Genomic DNA, 26,694 nt, shown 5'->3' with positions numbered 1-26,694 from the left:
AAAACAGCCCGCGGTGTTACTACGACGGCGTAAATTCGGTTTTACGGTGTTTTTCGTGTTTCCAGGTTTTAAATCATTAAGTTAGCATATAATATAGATATAGAACATGTGTTTAGTTGATTTTAAAAGTCAAGTTAGAAGGATTAACTTTTATTTGCGAACAAGTTTAGAATTAACTAAACTATGTTCTAGTGATTACAAGTTTAAACCTTCGAATAAGATAGCTTTATATGTATGAATCGAATGATGTTATGAACATCATTACTACCTCAAGTTCCTTGGATAAACCTACTGGAAATGATAAAAATAGATCTAGCTTCAAAGGATCCTTGGATGGCTTGAAAGTTCTTGAAGCAGAATCATGACCCGAAAACAATTTCAAGTAAGATTTTCACTCGAAATAATATTATTATAGTTATAGAAATTGAATTAAAGTTTGAATATGATTATTACCTTGTATTAGAAAGATAACCTACTGTAAGCAACAAAGGTTTCTTGATCTTGGATGATTACTTGGAATGGATTTAGAAAACTTGGAAGTAAACTTGCAATCTTGGAAGTATTCTTGATTTTATGAAACTAGAACTTTTGGAATTTATGAAGAACACTTAGAACTTGAAGATAGAACTTGATAGAGATCAATTAGATGAAGAAAATTGAAGAATGAAAGTGTTTGTAGGTGTTTTTGGTCGTTGGTGTATGGATTAGATATAAAGGATATGTAATTTTGTTTTCATGTAAATAAGTCAGGAATGATTACTCATATTTTTGTAATTTTATGAGATATTTGATGCTAGTTGCCAAATGATGGTTCCCACATGTGTTAGGTGACTCACATGGGCTACTAAGATCTGATAATTGGAGTGTATATACCAATAGTACATACATCTAAAAGCTGTGTATTGTACGAGCACGAATACGGGTGCATACGAGTAGAATTGTTGATGAAACTGAACGAGGATGTAATTGTAAGAATTTTTGTTAAGTAGAAGTATTTTGATAAGTGTCTTGAAGTCTTTCAAAAGTTTATGAATACATATTAAAACACTACATGTATATACATTTTAACTGAGTCGTTAAGTCATCGTTAGTCGTTACATGTAAATGTTGTTTTGAAACCTTTAGGTTAACGATCTTGTTGAATGTTGTTAACCCATTGTTTATTATAACAAATGAGATGTTAAATTGTTATATTATCATGATATTATGATATATAATATATCTTAGTATGATATATATACAGTTAAATGTCGTTACAACGATAATCGTTACATATATGTCTCGTTTGGAAATCATTAAGTTAGTAGTATTATTTTTACATATGCATTTCATTGTTAATACACTTAATAATATATTTAATTATCATTTAACATAATTAACCAAGTGTATCAATATCTTAATATGATTCATATGTACCTAGTAAGACGTTGTTATAACGATAATCTTTATATATATCGTTTTCGAGTTTCTTAAATTAATAGTCTCATTTTTATGTATATAACTCATTGTTAAAATACCTAATGAGATACATACTTATAATAAAATCATGTTAACTATATATATAACCATATATATGTCATCGTATAGTTTTTACAAGTTTTAACGTTCGTGAATCACCTGTCAACTTGGGTGGTCAATTGTCTATATGAAACCTATTTCAATTAATCAAGTCTTAACAAGTTTTATTGCTTAACATGTTGGAAACACTTAATCATGTAAATAAAAATTTTATTTAATATATATAAAAACATGGAAATGTTCGGGTCACTACAAAAACAAAGATGATAATTATAAATGATAATTGATGTTGTGTCCCTAGTTAGAATCGAACCCTACCCACTAAAGATTGTTGATTAAATCAATTCACAAAAACTTTTATAAAGGTGTCGTTATTTTGTTTGTTGGTTTATGATAGAGACACGATTAGGAAATTAGTCAGTATATCTAATTGAGCTGTCTTTATGATTATATTATTGGAAAGTGATGTAAGGATGATGTATACGATGATGAATAACTGAAAACTTGGACCTACTGTTGAATTCTTTTTCTGCTTCCGATTATAAACTGTAATTGAGCCTTAATGGAGGTGGGTCTCGGTTTATTTTAGTGGGATGCAAGGTGTATAATAAATCATTAATTAATGGTGCAATTAGTTAAAACAAATAGGAAAGTCACGGACAAAAACATGTCACGATCCATTATTTAATTTCGCGTTATATTACCAATAGGATAAGGATATTTTGATGGTGATGTTGATGATGTTTATGATATTAGTGAGTAGGGAGTGGGGTTCAAGATAGATATATGGGAATCCAAATCCAACGAAATGTTTGAAACAATTTCCTTATTTTATTACAAAAAATGATTCGAACCACTGTTGGGCCGAGGGATATATATTTTTTCTTGGGCTTGCGTATAGAGTTAGTGGGCCGATGTGATTCAATTACTGTGTTAGGCCAAAGCCCAATTTTAGTTAAAATGAATGATAATGGAACATGGTATTGATAATGATTAAGTTATGAGGATGATTATGGGTGGACGACGTATGATGTATGATATTATAATGTTCATCATGATGATGATTATGTAGACGAGTTGATGTTGATATAATATGATGAAGATATTAATCATTGATGGTGATACGGATTATGTGAGACGACATGATAAAAATAGAAATGGATTGTTACGATGATTGTATGAATGATGACGATTATGATTCGTTAAGGACATGTGAAATAACTATAATAATAATGGTTAAGGATGTTATCGGGACGTCGCGGGTTCAAACCTGGACCTGGAAAATTTTTTGAGGACTACTTCTTTAAGGTAGTTTACTTATTATTATTATTATTATTATTATTATTATTATTATTATTATTATTATTATTATTATTATTATTATTATTATTATTATTATTATTATTATTATTAGTATTATTAGTATTATTATTATTATTATTAAAAGTATAATAATTATTATTATTATTTTATTATTATTTTTATTGTCATAAGTATCATTATTTTTATTAATATTAATATTATCATCATTATTATTTTTATTATTTTTATATTTATTATTATTATCATTATTAACTTTATTTTTATCATTATTATTATTATATAAAGATACAATTTTTATTATTATTTCACCAAATAAATATTAGTTTATAAAAACTTATTTAATACATATAACATAACTATATAACATAATTATATTAATATTTTTATAAATACTAATTATTTATTTAAAATATATAAGATAAATATAGTTAATTTAAATTATTAAATGAAAGATATAAATTACTAAAATAACCATTAATAATAATATATATAAATTGTTCGATTACAATTATATGTATTAATATATATACCTGATATAGGTTCGTGAATCCGAGGCCAACCCTGCATTGTTCAATATAGACATATGTATTTTTACTACAAAATACATTTGGTGAGTTTCATTTTCCTTTTTACCCTTTATATTTTTGGGCTGAGAATACATGCGCAATTTTTTATAAATGTTTTACGGAATAGACACAAGTAATTGAAACTACATTATATGGTTGAATGATCGAAGCCGAATATGCCCATTTTGCTTGGTAACCTAAGAATTAGTAAACCGATCTACTAATTGACGCGAATCCTAAAGATAGATCTATTGGGCCTAACAAACCCCATCCAAAGTACCGGATGCTTTAGTACTTCGATGTTGTTTTATCATGTTCTATGGATGTCCCGGAATGATAGGGGATATTCTTATATGCATCTTGTTAATGTCGGTTACCAGGTGTTCAATCCATATGAATGATATTTTTGTCTCTATGCATGGGACGTATATTTATGAGAACTGGAAATGAAAATCTTGTGGTCTATTAAAATGATGGAATTGATTATTAATGTTAAACTAATGAACTCACCAACCTTTTGGTTAACACTTTAAAGCATGTTTATTCTCAGGTATTAAAGAAATCTTCCGCTGTGCATTGGCTCATTTTAGAGATATTACTTGGAGTTATTCATGTCATATTTTGAAAGACGTTACATTCGAGTCGTTGAGTTCATCAAGATTATTATTAAGTCAATTATAGTTGGATGTATTATGAAATGGTATGCATGCCGTCAACTTTCGATGTAATAAAAGTTTGTCATTTAAAAACGAATGCAATGTTTGTAAAATTGTATCATATAAAGGTCAAGTACCTCGCGATATAACCAACTATTGTGAATCATTTGTAATCGAAATGGACTTCGTCCGGATGGATTAGGACGGGTTATGAAAATAGAGAGATAGGAAGATTAGATAGCTTACATAAAATATAATCAAGTACAATAATTTGTAGATAGAAACAAAATTGTAAAAGTTTAAGAGTGAAAGGTAACGAATTTTTTTTGTTAATATTATGAGATTGATAGATTTCAGTGTTGACCATTGATTCAGGAAAAGGAATAACATCACACATAAAGATACGAAACTTGATTGGTACTTGAAATCGAATTTTCCTTCCTTCATCTAATTATGTAGTTAATTTATATATATATATATATATATATATATATATATATATATATATATATATATATATATATATATATATGTATATATATTAATAATAATAATACTTGTAATATTATTAATAATACTAAAAATAATGATACCAATATTAATATCAAGTATGTTGATAATATTTAATAATAATGAAAATACTGATGTTAGTAATAATATTGAAAGTAATAAATATAACAATTATATTTTTCTTGTAATTAAATTTATTATATTAATATTACATATTATTAATTATGTAATATTTGATACACGTATAATAACATATATTGAATATTTAATATTTACATATTTTATATGCATTACATTATATACATAATATTAACTATATATAGGATTCATATACATGTGTATATATATAGATTCATTTTTAATTACATCTAATTATTTTGTATCTTATTTTATATATTATATTTTATCATTTCAAGTTAGTATACATATACTTTACATCTATATATACATATTTTATTTACAAACAATTGTTCGTGAATCATCGAGAATGGTCAAAAGGGCAAATGCATTCATAGAGTTGTTCCAAATTTTTCGAGACTCAACATAACAGACTTTGCTTATCGTGTCGAAATCATAATAAGATGAAGTTTAAATTTGGCCGGAAATTGCCGGGTCGTCACAGTACCTACCCGTTAAAGAAATTTCGTCCCGAAATTTGAGTGTGGTCGTCATGGCTAACAGTAAGAATGCTTTCCTGACGAATATGAGCTGATAAATAGAGTTTTATTGCTGTTGAGTAATATGGATAAGATAATTCGACTATTCAAAGAGTACGGGTGAAATTATCACAAAAGATTGAGATAGAGATATAACTTTTGACGTAGTCAGGGTTAAATTCTGGAATTCATGGGATTTAAAGAAAATTTTCGAAATCTAAAAGATTTGATTCTTCGACGAATAAGGAAATTAAGATCTTTATAATTAAATACGGTGATCTGCCTCGATTACTCTGTCTGATATTTCCATTATAAATTAAGCTCTTCCGTTCTCTTATTCACACCATTCCTATACTTTCTTTCTTAATCCATACATCCAAAGATTGTGAAAATACTTAATCCCGTTCTATTCCTTGATATTTTTCTAATTATCATTTCTGTCATCATTCTTTTCTATCTTTCACCAGAAAAATCTGTTTACTTCTACTATTACCTTGGCTGATATTATTCTTAATTATACCGTGTCTTTATATTGCTATTCGTATTAATATTCATGGTTTGTAACCCCCATGTTGCTATTGAGCTTTATATTTTCTCTTATATTTTGGAGCTCTTTGCCTTTTTATTCTCTTCTCGACCTCTAGTAAAGCGAGTAATGGTTCAGAATTCGTAAGTATGGAGTTTCGAATGAACTTAATGTTCTAAGCGAGGAAGAACGTAATAGCACGATTTGATTTATCAAATTACCAGAATCACTGAGAATAGAACTATCAAGAATATATTTTTCTTGATATGTTTATAAGTTAAGCAGAATGAAAGAGTTATGTAACATAATACATGATAATGGTATGATCTACTGTGAACCATTATCACGTTTCATTAGAAACTCAGCATGACTTACTGTAATATAATCACGTTGGTCGGGCGTCATTATATTATACTAACCCATGCTTCAATTCCCAACACTTCTCCATAATTCATTCATAATTTATACTTAGATTTTACAGAAGTTTTCAATATAATGGAATACAGAAAGCACGAAGAGGTAGAAAAATTCGGACAAGAAGAGTTATGAAAATATTCTCAAAAATATCGAAGATATTTATGATGATATTTTGGAATTTCTAAGTTCGAAGGTTAATGGAGAAAATTTTTTAGCAAGATTTTAACATGACTTTGGACCAAGATATTCTCTAAAAATTTCATCGGATCCAGAATTACCTGGATTCTTTGATTATAGGGTTTGGTCCTTGTATTTGTCCTTGGTCTCCTTCATGGTTAGCTCAATCTATTTTTTAGTACTAAATTTTCTATCAAGCGTTCTCAACATTCCATTCTTTATCATCAAACTTTTAGCCATTTAGACCATCTACCATTTTTCTGTTTCCTCTGCATTTAATGCTACGATATCTGAATCATCGGTTATCAATCTGAGGTGGTTCAAGAGAATTGTGTTTTTAGATGATTAAACGCTGATGGTAATATGGTGGAATATAAAAGGTTCTCTGGTAACAATAAAAGAGTACACATATATATCAAGGTTATAATAAGGTTGTTTTGAATGAAAAGTCGAAGTTGTCTTATTGGAGCTGTGACAAAATTTGCTACTTTGAAAGGAATCACCAAGTTATTTTGGGTGATAATAACACTAATTGAATTAGTACAGCTACGTGTTAAACGTTTACTCAGTTGCCGAGGGTTTCTCAGGTGCATAACTATATGCATAAATCTTTCCTTCCGAATATGAAGTGCGGTTGGTTCATCCTCTCAATTGAGGTGTTTTCAAGAATCATGAAAGGTTTGAACGCAGATTGAAATCGTCAAGATTCAAATGAGGTTTAAGATGAAATTAAGTGGCAAACTTGAAGAATTGTTTAGTTTCATATGTTATAATCAATATTTTAATTCATTTTAATTGTCCAATATTGATAGTCCACAGTTAGCAGTCCAATATTTCATATATAGTTTAATATATAATATTTTAATTAATTAATACGTATCGTGACCCGTGTACATGTCTCAGACTCGATCACAACTCAAACTATATATATTACTGTAGAATCAACCTCAACCCTGTATAGCTAACTCCAGCATTACTGCATATAGAGTGTCTATGGTTATTCCAAATAATATATATAGATGCGTCGATATGATATGTCAAAACCTTGTATACGTGTCCCGATATTTAAAGTGCGTAAAATAAATAACAGAAATTAAATGATGATAAATAAAATTGAGAGAATTAAAATTGCGATAAATAAATTGTGATAAATAAAAGGTAATACGGAATTAACAGTTAGCTAGGAACAGTTAGCGTGGATTCTTAATAAAATTTCTCATAGTTAATTTGTTTGTTTCTAAAAAAATTTATTTTGTCCAATGTTTTCTTCATTATGCCACTTGTTGGATTCTGATAAATCAAAATCCAAATATGAAATTGGATGAAAATAGTTATTCTGCGGTGAACGGATTCGTATATCTGTGTATGTAGGTAGAATAGTAAATGACTGTTGAATCGAAATTGAAAGAATGTACAGTGTAACTTATTAATGTGAAACCTAAATATTCCTCGGGTATTACCTACCCGTTAAAATATTTTCACCATTAATAATTAGTACAAAAGAATTTTTAATTACAATCTTTATGAAAATATACTTACATATATATTTTCTTCAGATGTAATCATGGATTTAATGAGTAGATATAATATTAACTCATTTGATTTACCGTTAGAACTAGAATACATAATTTCTAAAATATTAGAGATTACATAATCATCATGAAGAACGAAGATAACCGATGTAGAACAAGATGTAGAACAAGATGTAGAACGAAGATTGTGTTCGAGGTATAGATTGCGATGTTGAGGCGTGTGATGTTGAGGCTTATGTTATTGGTAGTACTCGTGTTGCCGGTGCTGTTGCTGAAGCTGGTAGGGTTTGCACTATATTTTCCAAGGCTACAACTCGGGCGCGAATCTCGTTGACTTCTTCTATTATACCGGGATGATTGTTGGTTAGGACGAGTGGATGAATAAGATTTAGAATTTTAGATAGAATATAATCGTGGCGAGATACTCTGGAAATGAGTGTGAAAATGGTGTTTCGAATAGGTTCGCCAGTAAATGCTTCATGTTCATCGCCAAGAGGTAAATTCGGCTGGTGGAAGGGATAGCCTTCTTCGCGCCTCCATTGATTGAGTCGATCACGAACTCATCATATGAATTAGGTATGGATGATTGGTTGATTTATTCTGGTGACGCTGCTTTCGGAGCTTAAGTGAACGTCCATGTCGGAATAACTATCGGAATAGCTATCGTAATTCGAGGGACTCGAACTGGTTGAAGGATTCATCCCATACGATCAGATGAAGGATTTTCAATAAGAAATAGATTTTAGGATGTAGATTAGTACCCTGTAATACATAATTTACATATGCATATATAATACTAGAATCCCATAAGTTACGGAGGAATCTACGGAAGCTGTCAGGCAAAGGTAACAATAACAGATATGCTAAGATATGAATTTATCTATACACTGTCTATGAAATAGAGGCAGTAAGACATGTCTAGACTTTAAGGATGATAAGCAAATAATTTTTCAACACTAAATGATAAGCAAAACTTTTGACATGCAGACACGGTAGAAGTCCAGACTCACTAATGCATCTAAACAACTATCAATTAGACACACTAATGCAAGACCTGGTTCGCTAAGACCACCGCTCTGATACCAACTAAAAGGATCCATCCTAATCCATCCGGACGAATACATTACATTTGGTTACATCGCAAGGTACTTGACCTCTATATGATACACTTTACAAACATTGCATTCATTTTGAAAAGACAAACTTTCCTTACATCTAAAGTTGACGATATGTATACCCTTTCATAATACATCCAACTATAATTGACTTTATAATAATCTTGATGAACCCAACGACTCGAATGCAACGTCTTTTGAAATATGTCATGAATGACTCCAAGTAATATCTCTAAAATGAGCATATGCACAGCGGAAGATTTCTTTCGTACCTGAGAATAAACATGCTTTAAAGTGTCAACCAAAAGGTTGGTGAGTTCATTAGTTTAACATAAATAATCATTTCCATCATTTTAATAGACCACAAGAATTTCATTTCCAGTTCTCATAAATATACGTCCCATGCATAGAGACAAAAATAATCATTCATATGGTGAACACCTGGTAACCGACCTTAACAAGATGCATATAGAATATCCCCATCATTCCGGGACATCCATCGGACATGATAAACTCGAAGTACTAAAGCATTCTAAATTTCAGAATTGGCCTTGTTGGGCCCGATAGATCTATCTTTAGGATTCGCGTCAATTAGGGGGTCTGTTCCCTAATTCTTAGGCTACCAAGCTAAAAGGGGCATATTCGGCTTCGATCCATTCAACCATATAATTTAGTTTCAATTACTTGTGTCTATTTTGTAAAATAGTTATAAAAGCAGCGCATGTATTCTCAGTCCCAAAATTATATATTGCAAAAGCATTTAAAAAGGGAGCAAATGAAACTCACGATACGATATTTTGTAGTAAAAATATTCATTCGATTGAACTGAACAATGCAGGGTTGGCCTCGGATTCACGAACCTATATCATTTATGTATATATATTAACACATACCATGGTAATCGATCAAAATTTATGTATTATTAGTACGTTAATTATTATTTGAATTATGTGTTTCATTAATAACCTAATTAATTAAAATATTAATATAGTTATGTTATATGTAGTAAATAAGGTTTTATATAACTAATAGTTATTTGATAAAGTAATATTGATAATAACAAAAAGTTGTTTCATCCTATAATAAAAATAATAGTTATAATAATAATAAAAAATGATAATTTTTATAAAAATGATACTTTTAATAATAATGAAAATTAATAATAATAACTTAAATTTTTTTTTTTACTAATACTAATAACTATTGATAATACTTAGTAATATCAAAAATGATAATTATATTGATTATACTAATAATCTTATTACTAATATTGGTAGTAATCATAAATACTTAATAACAACATTAATAAATAATAATAATAATAATAATAATAATAATAATAATAATAATAATAATAATAATAATAATAATAATAATAATAATAATAATAATAATAATAATAATAATAATAATAAAGCTACCTTAAAAGGGAAAGCTTCCAAAAAGAAAACAAACTGACACAATTCAGGCTCGAACCCGCAACCTCTCGTTCCACACAACCACCCTTAGATCTATCTTGTTTTTCTGATTTAAACTCAATTTAGTTACTTATAACCCTTTTTATGTTTCAAGCCCGATTAGTGCAATCATATTTAGCCCAACAGCACATATATGGCCCAACACTTAGTCTGTCTGATACTGTTATTCGCTGAAAAAGGAAAAATAACTGTTGGGGCTGGGATTCGAACTCAAGACCTATAGTTTATCAATAAAACACCCAACCATCAATCTGTGATTTCATTCATGTCTTAAACCCTGATTTAAACTGTATAACTTATATATCTATCTGTCAATTTGTTTCTTCATCTAAAACTCAATCGACATCATCATAACCATCATCAATGGATTCATTGCTAATATCGTACCTCTTAATCATCATCATCCTATCATCTTTATCGTCATCATCACTTCAATCTTCATCATCATAATTATTTATCATCATCATCTAACACCCACACCATATCATTGTTGTCACCATATCTTCGCCGCAAAAAAAAAAAATATACACGACCCAGGTATTAGAATATTGATCATGGCCCAACTAATACACCAACATGGTAACTTAATTTAATATATCCCAAATCCATTTCCTATCCTAATTGTCGGTTATAATTGAAACTACCCCCACTAATTCGACCCACATCAAGATCATAAACTCAAAATTTATTCACAGTTCACTATATATACCCTTTAATGAACCGCTACATGTGAGGATTTGGTTTTGGAATTTTCAGCAAGTAAGGAAAGTAAATAACACGCATGATACAGTATTATTTGATTATATATGCAAGTGGGTTTCCTTTTTCTTTAGGCTAGTGGGTGGGGTGGGTTTCAGTTTGTTAAATATATAAATGGGTCATGTAGTGTTAAAGTAAATTGAGCTGCAAGTTGCTAATGTGATCTATCTTGGATCCAACTTTTAAACTTTACAGCTACCATGCGTCACCTTTCCATTTGATATGGGGGTCTTCATCTTTAACTCCTAGCAACACTTATGTGATACAAAACACTAATTGAATCATTTTCTAATACTCTCATTTATCAAAAGTATACCATTTGTCAGCCATAAATAAAGTAGTACCCCCATATAAATGTAACATAAGTATATTAACATCTTCACAGGAAACGTTGATAGTTGTTGCACAGTTGTTGTAAACGAAAAACAGGAGCTGACCTATAGCAGAGAAAGGATATGGCAACGAGTAGTGTTATTTGTAATACGCAGTAAAAGTAAACAGAAATTAGTTGCAGTGGTAGAAGAGAATCGGACGATTGTTGGGTTGTTTTGGTCGTCACATATAAACAACAACGATAGTATGTTCAGTTGTAGTTATGGTGGTCAAGATGGTGATTGTGTTTGTTGTTTGTGGTTCATGAAGAAGAAAGACATTAAGAAAGAAGAGAGAGGGAAGAGAGAGAGTACAGTGATGTCGTGATCGTGGTGGTTGTGCAGCAGGATATCAATGGGTTTAGTTTGAACATTGGTTGTGGTTAGAACCGATGGTGACGAAGTGGTGGTGGCATGGGTTGTCGATGGCTTTTGGTTACAAGGTGGTGAAGTGGGTTTCGAACATTGAATTGGATAACGAGTATATGTGTTGGTTGATGGTGGTTCAAGTGGTGGTTTTAGGGTGGTAACGGTTGTTGCTCGCGAAGAAAGAGAAAAAGAAGAACTCAAAAAGAGGTAGAAGATAGTGATGAGAGTTGCAGAGGAGTTTTCCTTCTATGAATGTAGATAGAGAGATAGGAAGATTAGATAGCTAACATAAAGTATAATCAAGTACAATAATTTGTAGACAGAAACAAAATTGTAAAAGTTTGAGAGTGAAAAGTAACGAATTTTTTTTTGTTAATATTATGAGATTGATAGATTTCAGTGTCGACCATTGATTCAGGAAAAGGAATAACATCACACATAAAGATACGAAACTTGATTGGTACTTGAAATCGAATTTTCCTTCCTTCATCTAATTATGTAGTTAATTTTAGTATATATATATATATATATATATATATATATATATATATATATATATATATATATATATATATATATATATATATATATATATATATATATATTAATAATAATAATACTTGTAATATTATTAATAATACTAAAAATAATGATACCAATATTAATATCAAGTATGTTGATAATATTTAATAATAATGAAAATAATGATGTTAGTAATAATATTGAAAGTAATAAATATAACATTTCTATTTTTCTTGTAATTAAATTTATTATATTAATATTACATATTATTAATTATGTAATATTTGATACACATATAATAACATATATTTAATATTTAATATTTACATATTTTATATGCATTACATTATATACATAATATTAACTATATATAGGATTCATATGCATGTGTATATATATATATATATATTCATTTTTAATTACATCTAATTATTTTGTATCTTATTTTATATATTATATTTTATCATTTCAAGTTAGTATACATATACTTTACATCTATATATACATATTTTATTTACAAACAATTGTTCGTGAATCATCAAGAATGGTCAAAAGGAAAAATGCATTCATAGAGTTGTTCCAAAGTTTTCGAGACTCAACATAACAGACTTTGCTTATCGTGTCGAAATCATAATAAGATGAAGTTTAAATTTGGCCGGAAATTGCCGGGTCGTCACAGAATAAGCTTGGTATTTATAGAAGGTGAGGGTGTGGGGAGGTGATGGTGATGGTGGCCGTGGGTTTTGGGAGGGGACAAGGGGGACACCTTTTTGTTTTTTGGTTAATGGTTGTCTAAAGTTGGTGCTTATGTTAGGATCCCATGCAACATTAAGGATAATGTTAAGCAATAATGCTAGTATGTTCCCTCTAATAAATGAGCATTCGTTTTACATATTATTGGGTCACTAGTCATTAATAATTGGGCTAATTAAATAGTCCACTAGCTAGTGTAGGGTGGGCTAAAGTCCAACAAGGTAGAAAGTCCAACAAGACTAACTAGTGTGCTCTAGTAAATTACTAAGCGTAATTAAGATTATTAAAGTTATTACCATTATCTTTTATTGTTAGAATTTTTAGAAATTATATAAAACGATTTGAGTGTCACGTCTTCTATAAAACGAATAAACTTTTATAAATATCTGGAATCACTTTTGACAAGTTGATTACCGAACCATTTTAATAAAGATAAAGGTTTTAACGTTATCTTAAAATTTAGAATCTTTCTAGAAACCTTTTGACAAATTATAAATGACAACGGTCCGTGATTAAATTAAATATAAATATATAAATAACTTACGACGTGTAATTAAAAACGTGTTTATATATATTTTGAATTATTTAATAAACGTTATTAGTATTTGATTTTTGAATCGATTGATATTAAGATAAGTTAATTTATGAGAATTTGATGCATGAATAAATTATATCAATTATATGGTTAACATATAAACGTTATATGATATAACAATTTCTATTATTTAAATGATTCTAAATTGAACTTTGAAATATAATTAGTTTCGAAAAACTAAATATTATATTATTAAATAAATATTTTAATTATATACATATATATATATATATATATAATTAAAATATTTATATATATATATGTACAAACTATATTTTAAATATATATATTTTACAATGTGATAAAATATAATATTAACTAGATAAAAAATGTTTTGATTTAAAATAATATTATTAAATAGACTTTGATAAATAAAGAGATGTTGATTTAAAGAAGCAAATGACCATAACACTCAAATGTATAAGTTACATTTCAAGTGATATAATTTATTGGCGAATAAGCCTAATTATTGATAAAAGTACATGTCGCGAAACGTAAAGTACAAGTTTCTTAAGCATACGAAAGGACGTTCGAGAAACCGGAATGGAGACGTAAGTCGAGCGTGAACGTACAAGTCATCAGAACTAAAATTACAAATTAACTATATACGAGAATATAATATTGTAATACATTATATATATAATTATATAATTTAAATACATAAATAAATATAAATAATTAATAAACGAGTGTCGGTAGAAGAAAAATAATGCATATGAGCTGTCCAAAGATGTCATGCGATCACATGGCATAATACCCTCAAACCCATGCGATCGCATGGGGAGGCTGGTAGCAAAATCTCTATAAAGCTCGAACGAATCCTGGTTCCGAAACACACACATATCCATATATCTATCTTACTCCCTCTCTATTATTATTATTATTATTATTATTATTATTATTATTATTATTATTATTATTATTATTATTATTATTATTATTATTATTATTATTATTATTATTATTATTATTATTATTATTATTATTATTATTATTAAGATTAATATTATTATTAATCTTATTATTAGTAGTATTATTATTTTTAGTATTATACATAAAATACTACGACGAGGTTATGAGCGAACGATTTCTAAACGAGTTTTTCTAGCGGGATAGAGTTAAGGAAATTACGGGTTATAGTTATGGAGGTTATGGGTATTGCTCGGGGGTATGCTCGTGAGGTCAATCTAGTGTTTATCATCTCTGTTGCGTCTACGTACTTTCCTGCAATATTGAATCACAATATTGATACGTGAGCATTCCTACCTTATATTTTATATATTAATAGTGTATCCCTGACTAGTGCTCGAGTATATATGATTATGCATGCTTGTATGTTTAGTTTCGTCGTTAAATAGTTTATGATAAATCATGAATTTAATACATATGCTACTGAGATAAGGTATATGATATGTATATCGTTGGAAAGCTGGCGAAAAATTAATAACTTTTCATTTAGAAAGCGTATGGTTTCGATTAACGGATTAAAAGATATAGTCAACTGAATTATCATTAATTTTAGTATTATTATTAAAATGATTATTATTATTACTATCGTCGTTATTATCGGCGTTATTATTATTATCTAATAATTATTATTATCATTATCGTTATCAATATAAGTATTATCATTAAAATTGTTATTGTTATTATTATTACTATCGTTATTATCATTAAGGTTATTATTAATATTATCGTTATTATTATTATTATTATTATTATTATTATTATTATTATTATTATTATTATTATTAGAATTATCATTAATATTATTATAATATTTATTATTATTAGTATCATTATCATTAAAACTAATATTAGTATCATCTAATTATTATGATTACTATTAGTATCATTATTATAAATGCGTTATAAAAGAGGACTAAAAGCTATTAAACAAATCAATTAGGAAATAATAAGTATAAGTATCATGATGAAATTTAAATATTATAAGATATTGATTTAGATAAAAATATAGTTTCCATTATTTTTATCATTATTATTATTAAAAGTATCATTAACCAAAAAACTATCATTTTATTTAAAATTATCATTTTTGATAGAAATATCATTGTTATTATAAAATATCATTATTATTATCGTTTTAGTATTATTATTATTAAAAATTATCATTTTGAATAGACTTATTATTTTTATATAAAATATTATTATTACAGTTAATATTAAAAAGTATCGTTATTATTAAAATTATCATGATTAGAATTATCATCTTATTATAATTAATATCATCATTAGTAAATACAAATATGGTTATTATTATTATTATTAGAATAATAATAATTATTATTATTACAAAATAATACAACTTTCACTTATTATTATTATTATCAATATTATTTTATCAAATATATATGTGATACCAACATATTTTTACCACCCGTAACATAATTACATTAATAATATATACCACCATATTTTTATGATATTGAGTGAACTGTATAAATTTTATTACTTGAGATATATAAAAGTATATTTTTATCATATATAAATTTTAATATAAATTTTTATTTATTAATAAATGAATTGTATTATTTACTCTAATAACATCTAATAAATATATTTAGATATATAAAACGACTATATTTAAGTTATATAATAAACATGTATAGATTTTGGAAATCATTTTGGGTTAAGTTGACTTTTGTTGACTTTTGCATATCGATCTCGAGCATTAGGATTGTGATACACTACGACTTGACCTAAATTATTAGACAGATATTGACCAACATATAAATAAATATACTTAATATAAGTTCGTGAATCTGAGGCCAACCCTGCACTTGTTCAGTGCCGTCATTTACATAATTGCTACGAAATACAGTATTGTAAGTTTCATTTGCTCCCTTTTTAAATGCTTTTGCAATATATATTTTTGGGTTGAGAATACATGCGCTGTTTTTTTATAAATGTTTGACGAAATTGACACAAGTACTTAAAAACATTCTACTACTAAATTATTATACCGGATATCACCACTTTTTGCTTGGTAACCTAAGAATTAGTGAACTGACCACTAATTGTCGCGAATCGTGAAGATAGATCTATGGATTTTGTAATGACCCGGACTTTTTCGATCAATTTATACTTATAAGATTAATATTTACCTAAATAAAACCTTACCAACATGATAAGCAATCCAAATTGTTGAGATTTATGTTTTTGAAATGAGTTTTACACAACGTTTGACCGTCTAGTTTGACCGATGATATCACGAACTATATAATATATGATAATTATACGTTTGTGTATATATATGTATATATACATATTTAACATGATCTAAGAATGTTTTAATACCTCATTTTGTATTAATAACAATAAGTTACAAGTATATTTTGAAACTACTAACCTAAGTTTTCAAAACGATAACCATACGTAACGTTATTTGACATAAATACTTATGACCTATAATGTTTATACATATATCGTATAAGTAATGTATTTAATCACTTTTAAGGACTTAAATACATAAAACAATATAAGTATATTCACAAAAGATAGCTATATTTGAATTCTCATTCCATTTTTCACAAGATTTCTATACGTATATCTAGAGTACATGTACTCGTATCATACCTAACCTCTATACGTATTTACTATTGGTATATACACATCAAATCACCACCAACCAGCCCTTGTTCAATGACTTATGTATAAGGTAACTACTTTTTTTATCTAGTATGACAATTTCACATGATTAAAAGATTTTTTCACAAAATTACAAACTTATACACCTTTTACACCACCATTTATACTCCATTCCATTTTCATTTTACTACACATTTTCTTTAACCAAAAACACACTCTTAAGAAACTCCATAACCATTCAGCTAGTATCCATGAAGATCTAGCCATAAAAACATCACTTAAACACCATAAGAAAAACCTTACAAAAACACTTCAAGAATCCTTTCAAGAACACAAGTTTACTTCCAATCTTTCATCCAACTCCATCACTCTTTTGGTTCTAGATTTTTACTTCTCTTTTACAGCAATCTTGTCCAAGTAACTTGAGGTAGTAACTTTGTTCATAACCTTATTCGATTCATATATATATAGCTATCTTATTTTGTGGTATAAAATTTTAACAACAAGAACATAGTTTGAATGTTTTCAAACTTGTTTGCAAACTAAATAGATCCTTCTCACTTAACTTTTAAAATACTTCAAGACCTGTAATATATCATAAATATATTCTAATTTAACAAGGTATAACTTGGTTTTTCAAAGAACACCTTAAAAACTGTTTTTACGACGTCGGAGTGCAACCGGGGGCTGTTTTGGGTTGGATAATTAAAAACTATCTTGAACCTTGAATTGGAGGTTTATTTTCTGGAAAAATGATATTTACTATGAATATGATAACACATAAAAATTTCATGATTTAACTCAAAGTATAAGTATTTTTAGAAAAATAATCATTTAAGGTTGTTTACATGATGGAAAATGATTAACTTCATAAGTTTTACTAAAGTTTGACCTATGACCTGTAATTTCGAATACAAACTAAGGTATTTACAGTTCATAGTCTTAAAGAGGGACTCGATCCAAGGAAGTGTCAAGTTGAATCAACAAAAACGGAGTTGTAACGAAGAAACTATGACCAAAACGAGATCGGATATCTAAGACTAGTTTAGCTACGAAAATAATTGGAGAAAATTAAATAAATCACATCTTTTTAAAATAACATGATATTTTATATATATGTACTCATAATTTAATTTTATATGGTTCAGGATCACCCGTAAACAATACGAGAAGATTAATCATAAGATCCCATGATTGTACGCAACACGTCATTTGACAACACCGGTACTTTAGGTACGCAACACGTCATTTGACAACACCGGTACCGTGGGTCAAGATTAATCTCGACCAATACATATACGATGGGGGTTTTATTTATTTCATTGGGGGTTTATTAAACACCTAAAAATGAACCATTAAAATTGAATTACTAACATCGGACTGCTAACTACGGACTAAGAAATTATTAAAAGTATTAAAAGTATAATAAGTATATATATGTGACGATTGTTTTAAAAAGAAAAGGTATTGATATATTATATATGGATAGGTTCGTGATATCAACCGGAGACCAAGTCAAAATATATATATCTTCAAGGCAAAAGTGAGTATATAGTCCCACTTTTAAACTCTAAATATTTCGGGATGAGAATACATGTATTTTATGTTTTACGTTATGGACACAAGTAACTGAAAAATATATTCTACGTTGAGTTGTACCACTGGCATACTTCCCTGTAGCTTGGTAACTATTATTTACAGCGGTATTGTAAACGCGAATCCTGTTGATAGATCTATCGGGCCTGACAACCCCAACCGGACTGAACGACCAGTATTCAACGGTTGCACAGTACTTCGTTTCGTGACTACACTTGGTACGGTGTAGTAATATTTCATAATAAAGGGAATATGCGACGTGATTAAGTGTTAAGTATGGTTACCAAGTGCTCAACCACTTAGAATAGTTTTATTAAAATGTTTACATATGAAATCTTGTGGTCTATATTTATACCGCTGCCGGCATTAAACCTATATCTCACCAACTTTATGTTGACGTTTTAAACATGTCTATTCTCAGGTGATAACTAAAAGCTTCCGCTGCAACATGTTGAATTTAAGCAAGATCTTGAGTATGCATATTTGTGTCAAAAATAAAACTGCATATCCGAGGAATTGTAATGTAAAATATGCTAGAAATCGTATTGTTATCAACACATGTAAAGTTTGTAAGTCTAAGATTATCGCTAAATGATAATCATCTTTATATTGTCTAAAGCTTGTATTAAAATAAGAGTTATGGTTTGTAATGTAAAATAAATGCAGTTGTTCTTTTAAAAATGTCGCATATAGAGGTCAATACCTCGCAATGAAATCATACGTTATCTAACTTGTTCTTATGGTTAAGGACGGGTTTTGACATGTGGTATCAGAGCGGTGGTCTTAGCGAACCAGGTTTGCATTAGTGTGTCTAACTGATAAGTCGTTAGGATACATTAGTAAGTCTGGACTTTGACCGGATCTGATTTAACAACCATTGCTTATCATTGTTGGTTAAAATTTATATGTAAATATTATGTAGTACTAATGGGTTAGTTGTTGTGTGATAGATGTCGGGCTCAAAACTTATTATCACATTCAGCGACTCCGAATCAGAATCTTCAGATGGTGTTTCAGTCATTAACCTATCCGATGACGAAAATAATATCTTTGGGGAAGACTCACAAATTCCGGATGAACCAACAATAAAGAACCCGGAAAGTGAACCCGAGGAGGAAAGTGAACCCGAGGAGGAAAGTGAACCAGAGGAGGAAAGTGAACCCGAGGAAGAAATACAAGAAATTACGAAAGACAAGTTCGAACTAGGAAAGAAACAAAAGGCTAATGAATTAGAAAATTCAAATCCCGAGTTTAGTGAGGATGATGTGGCACCAACTCCACTAGACACTACCACCCCTATTCCCGCTATTCCTATTCGTTCTATCCCGGCATCTAGTTCTTCAGCCCCACAGCCAAAATATAGGCAGACAGCTAGGATAAGCGTTAGGCCATTCCTTGAACCTAAACGTCCTAGAAAATAGACCAAACGATGCGCTGCCGTATTAAAACATGGGATCATATAATATTTTGTATAATATTATTAGTGTGGTTTGCTTAATGTTCGATGTAAGATAAGCATATGTAAAATAGTGAAGTATGAAATGCAATAATTTTCCATGGTTAAGTATTATTTAGATTGTAGTAATTGGTTCTGTACTAAGCTATTAAGTATGAACATTAACGGGTAGGTACTACCCTAGATATAATTATAAAATGCTAATAAGAAGAAAAGGCTTTTATAATAATACCTGGTTCATATTGTTAACAAGCTATAATGTACTATAAATACACACTACATCTATAATATTCCATGTGAATAATTATTTTCTTTCATTAGGAAATGGCGCGATTGAATCGAATGACGGAACAAGAAGTCGAGGAATTCATCAACCAGCGAGTGAACGACAGAATGTTATGGGTCGAAGCTGCAAGAGCTGCTGCAGTTAACCCAAATCCTCGTGTAGGATGTACCTACAAGACTTTTCAAGCTTGCAAGCCCTCATCATTCAGTGGAACGGAAGGACCGATCGGTTTAACCCGGTGGATAGAAAAGATGGAGACTGTGTTTAAAATCAGTGGTTGTGTTGAAAAGGACATGACCAAGTATGCATCGTGCACTTTACAAGATAGTGCACTCACGTGGTGGAAAAATTATGTGAAGGCTGTAGGAGGAGATGTAGCTTATGATACTCCATGGGAAGAATTCAAAACAATGTTAATCAACGAATATTGTCCAAGGAACGAGGTTAGGAAGTTGGAAGATGAATTACGAAGTCTGAAGGTTGTTGGTACTGAAATCACCAACTACAATCAGCGATTCATGGAATTAGTTTTGCTATGTCCTGAATTGGTTCCAACCGAAGAACGGAAGATTGAAATGTACAAAGATGGTTTGCCCACAAAGGTCAAGGCAAACGTTACAGCATCGAGACCTAAGACAATTCATGAAGCTATAACCATGGCAAACGAGCTAATGGATCAGGTCATCTTGGATAAGAAATCATCCAATACTGATGTGAAGGTATTGGGTAACAAAAGAAAGTGGAATGGAAATTATGATCGAGGTAACCAATAACAATCTTTTAAGAAACAAGAAACCACGAAAGGTGCGGGTAGTGGTTCAGGTTTTGGTTACAAAGGACAAAGTCCTTTATGCAACCGATGCCACAAACATCATTTTGGTTACTGTAGTGTGGTATGCAACAAGTGTAATCGACAGGGTCATCTTGCTGAAGATTGTAGGGCTCTCGTTACAAATACAAATGGTACCAAGACTCCTGCCACCAATGCAAATAGAACTGCTTTGGCTACCGTTACTTGTTTTGGGTGTGAAAAACAAGGTCACTATAAGAGCCAGTGCCTGAATCCAGAGAAGAATGTTGGACCTGCATGTGGGAGAGCATTTATTATTAATGCTAGAGAGGCACGTGAAGACCCGGAGCTTGTTACGGGTACGTTTACCATTAATAACTTATCCGCATCTATTATATTTGATACTGGTGCTGATAGAAGTTACGTGTGTAGAGACTTTCACGCTAAATTGAATTGTTCATCATTACCTCTAGATGCTAAGTACATGATTGAGTTAGCTAATGGTAAACTAATTAAAGCCGATAAAATTTGCCGTGATTGTAAAATAAATTTAGCCGGAGAAACGTTTAAAATTGACTTGATACCCGTAGAATTAGGAAGTTTTGATGTAATAGTCGGCATGGACTGGATGTCCAAAGTAGGAGCTGAAGTTGTGTGTGCCAAGAAGGCAATTCGCATTCCTTGTAAGGATAAAATGCCGGTGATGATTTATGGAGAGAAGGGTAACTCAAAGCTAAAACTCATTAGCTGTTTGAAAGCTAAGAAGTGTTTAGAAAAGGGATGTTATGCTATTCTAGCACATGTTAATAAAGTCGAAAAGAAAGAAAAAGAGAAGTGCATCAACGACGTGCCTGTGGGAAGAGATTTTCCTGAAGTTTTTCCGGAAGAGTTGCCGGGATTACCTCCATTTAGATCTGTAGAATTTCAAATAGATTTAGTACCAGGAGCTGCACCAGTTGCCCGTGCTCCATATAGACTTGCACCGTCCGAGTTAAAAGAACTTCAGAGTCAGTTAAAAGAATTACTGGATCGTGGATTCATACGACCAAGTACTTCACCGTGGGGAGCTCCGATTCTATTTGTTAAAAAGAAAGATGGATCTTTTAGGATGTGTATAGATTATCGTGAATTAAATAAGTTAACTATCAAAAATCGATATCCACTACCGAGAATTGACGACTTATTTGATCAACTCCAAGGATCATGTGTGTACTCGAAAATTGACCTAAGATCGGGCTATCATCAATTACGTGTCAAAGAAGAGGACATTCCGAAAACTGCTTTTCGGACACGTTATGGTCATTACGAATTTTTGGTCATGCCGTTTGGATTGACGAATGCGCCAGCTGTATTCATGGACCTCATGAATCGAGTTTGTAGTCCATATTTAGATAAGTTTGTTATCGTTTTCATTGATGATATTCTTATCTATTCCAAGAGTGAGCAAGTGCATGAACAGCATTTAAGGTTGATATTAGAGTTGTTGAGAAAAGAACAGCTATATGCTAAATTTTCTAAATGTGCTTTCTGGTTGAAAGAAGTGCAATTTCTTGGCCACGTTGTTAGTAGCAAAGGAATTCAGGTTGATCCAGCAAAAATTGAAGCCATTGAAAAATGGGAGACTCCTAAAACACCAATGCAGATACGCCAATTTTTGGGTTTAGCCGGTTATTATAGAAGGTTTATTCAAGATTTTTCCCGAATAGCTAAGCCGTTGACAGCATTAACGCAAAAAGGGAAGAAATACGAATGGACCTCGGAGCAGGAGAACGCATTTCAATTACTGAAGAAGAAGTTAACTACGGCGCCTATTTTATCGTTACCTGAAGGGAACGATGATTTTGAAATATATTGTGACGCTTCGCGACAAGGTTTTGGTTGTGTTTTTATGCAACGAAAGAAAGTTATTGCATACGCATCCCGACAATTGAAGATTCACGAGCGGAATTATACCACGCATGATCTAGAACTGGGAGCAGTCGTGTTTGCGTTAAAGATATGGAGACACTACTTATATGGGGTTAGATGCACTGTGTTTACTGATCATAAAAGTCTTCAACATATTTTCGATCAGAAACAGCTGAACATGAGGCAACGTAGGTGGGTCGAGCTGATAAACGACTATGATTGTGAAATTCGTTATCATCCCGGGAAGGCGAACGTGGTGGCCGATGCTTTAAGCAGAAAGGAACGAGAACCAATTCGAGTACGAGCGATGAACATAAAAATTCGCATGAATCTCAACTCACAAATCAAAGAAGTTCAACGAGAAGCACTTACTAAAGAAAACATAAGAAATGAAATAATGAAGAAGTATGAGAAGCAACTCGTTATACGGGAAGATGGAATTCGATATTTTGCAAATCGTATTTGGGTACCGAAGTTGGGTGGATTAAGGAAGTTGATATTGAACGAGGCACATAAGACAAGATATTCGATACATCCTGGAGTTGGAAAGATGTACCAAGATCTTAAGACACGTTATTGGTGGCCTAATTTAAAGACAGACGTTGCAACATATGTTGGGGAGTGTTTAACTTGTTCTAAGGTCAAAGCAGAACACCAAAAGCCGTCAGGGTTACTTCAACAACCAGAAATCCCAGAATGGAAATGGGATGGTATTACCATGGATTTCATCACGAAGTTACCAAAGACTGCCTGGGGATACGACACCATTTGGGTGATTGTTGATCGTCTCACCAAGTCTGCACATTTCTTGCCTATAAAGGAAACAGATAGAATGGAGAAATTATTACGATTATATATAAAGGAAATAGTTTCAAGGCATGGAATACCTATTTCCATTATATCTGATCATGATAGTAGATTTACCTCAAAGTTCTGGCAATCACTACAGGAGGCACTAGGAACTCGTTTGGATATGAGTACCGCATATCATCCGCAAACTGACGGGCAGAGTGAAAGAACAATTCAGACTCTTGAAGACATGCTCAGGGCATGTGTGATCGATTTTGGAAACGGATGGGATAAGTATTTACCGTTAGCAGAATTCTCGTATAATAATAGTTATCATGCGAGCATTAAAGCTGCACCATTCGAAGCACTGTATGGAAGGAAGTGTAGATCTCCTATTTGTTGGAATGAAGTAGGAGATCGACAATTAACTGGTCCCGAGATCATACATGAAACTACTGAAAAGATAGTACAAATCAAGGAGAGATTGAAAACAGCCCGTAGTCGCCAAAAGAGCTACGCCGATGTTCGAAGGAAACCATTAGAGTTTCAGATCGGTGACATGGTTATGCTAAAGGTGTCACCTTGGAAAGGTGTAATACGTTTCGGTAAAAGAGGTAAACTGAAGCCAAGATATGTAGGCCCGTTCAAGATCATCGAACGCATTGGACCGGTAGCTTATCGACTCGAGTTACCGCAACAACTCGCCGGAGTACATAATACATTTCACGTCTCGAACCTTAAAAAGTGTCTTGCAAAGGAAGAACTCACCATTCCTTTTGAAGAAATTCAAGTTGACGAGAAACTACAATTCATAGAAGAACCAATCGAGATCATGGACCGTGAAGTTAAACGGCTCAAGCAGAGCAACATACCGATCGTTAAAGTTCGTTGGAATGCACGAAGAGGTCCCGAGTTTACTTGGGAGTGAGAGGATCAAATGAAACAAAAATACCCGCATTTGTTTCCCGATGACGCAAAATAGGTACGATTTTAAAATTTCGGGACGAAATTTATTTAACGGGTAGGTACTGTAATGACCCGGACTTTTTCGATCAATTTATACTTATAAGATTAATATTTACCTAAATTAAACCTTACCAACATAATAAGCAATCCAAATTGTTGAGATTTATGTTTTTGAAATGAGTTTTACACAACGTTTGACCGTCTAGTTTGACCGATGATATCACGAACTATATAATATATGATAATTATACGTTTGTGTATATATATATATGTATATATACATATTTAACATGATCTAAGAATGTTTTAATACCTCATTTTGTATTAATAACAATAAGTTACAAGTATATTTTGAAACTACTAACCTAAGTTTTCAAAACGATAACCATACGTAACGTTATTTGACATAAATACTTATGACCTATAATGTTTATACATATATCGTATAAGTAATGTATTTAATCACTTTTAAGGACTTAAATACATAAAAAAATATAAGTATATTCACAAAAGATAGCTATATTTGAATTCTCATTCCATTTTTCACAAGATTTCTATACGTATATCTAGAGTACATGTACTCGTATCATACCTAACCTCTATACGTATTTACTATTGGTATATACACATCAAATCACCACCAACCAGCCCTTGGTCAATGACTTATGTATAAGGTAACTACTTTTGTTATCTAGTATGACAATTTCACATGATTAAAAGATTTTTTCACAAAATTACAAACTTATACACCTTTTACACCACCATTTATACTCCATTCCATTTTCATTTTACTACACATTTTATTTAACCAAAAACACACTCTTAAGAAACTCCATAACCATTCAGCTAGTATCCATGAAGATCTAGCCATAAAAACATCACTTAAACACCATAAGAAAAACCTTACAAAAACACTTCAAGTATCCTTTCAAGAACACAAGTTTACTTCCAATCTTTCATCCAACTTCATAACTCTTTTGGTTCTAGATTTTTACTTCTCTTTTACAGCAATCTTGTTCAAGTAACTTGAGGTAGTAACTTTGTTCATAACCTTATTCGATTCATATATATATAGCTATCTTATTTTGTGGTATAAAATTTTAACAACAAGAACATAGTTTGAATGTTTTCAAACTTGTTTGCAAACTAAATAGATCCTTCTCACTTAACTTTTAAAATACTTCAAGACCTGTAATATATCATAAATATATTCTAATTTAACAAGGTATAACTTGGTTTTTCAAAGAACACCTTAAAAACTGTTTTTACGACGTCGGAGTGCAACCGGGGGGGGGGGGGGGGGGGGGGCTGTTTTGGGTTGGATAATTAAAAACTATCTTGAACCTTGAATTGGAGGTTTATTTTCTGGAAAAATGATATTTACTATGAATATAATAACACATAAAAATTTCATGATTTAACTCAAAGTATAAGTATTTTTAGAAAAATAA

This window comes from Rutidosis leptorrhynchoides, chromosome 8 (assembly GCF_046630445.1).
Source record: "Rutidosis leptorrhynchoides isolate AG116_Rl617_1_P2 chromosome 8, CSIRO_AGI_Rlap_v1, whole genome shotgun sequence".
Taxonomy (NCBI): domain Eukaryota; kingdom Viridiplantae; phylum Streptophyta; class Magnoliopsida; order Asterales; family Asteraceae; genus Rutidosis; species Rutidosis leptorrhynchoides.
This window is presented reverse-complemented; position numbering follows the sequence as displayed.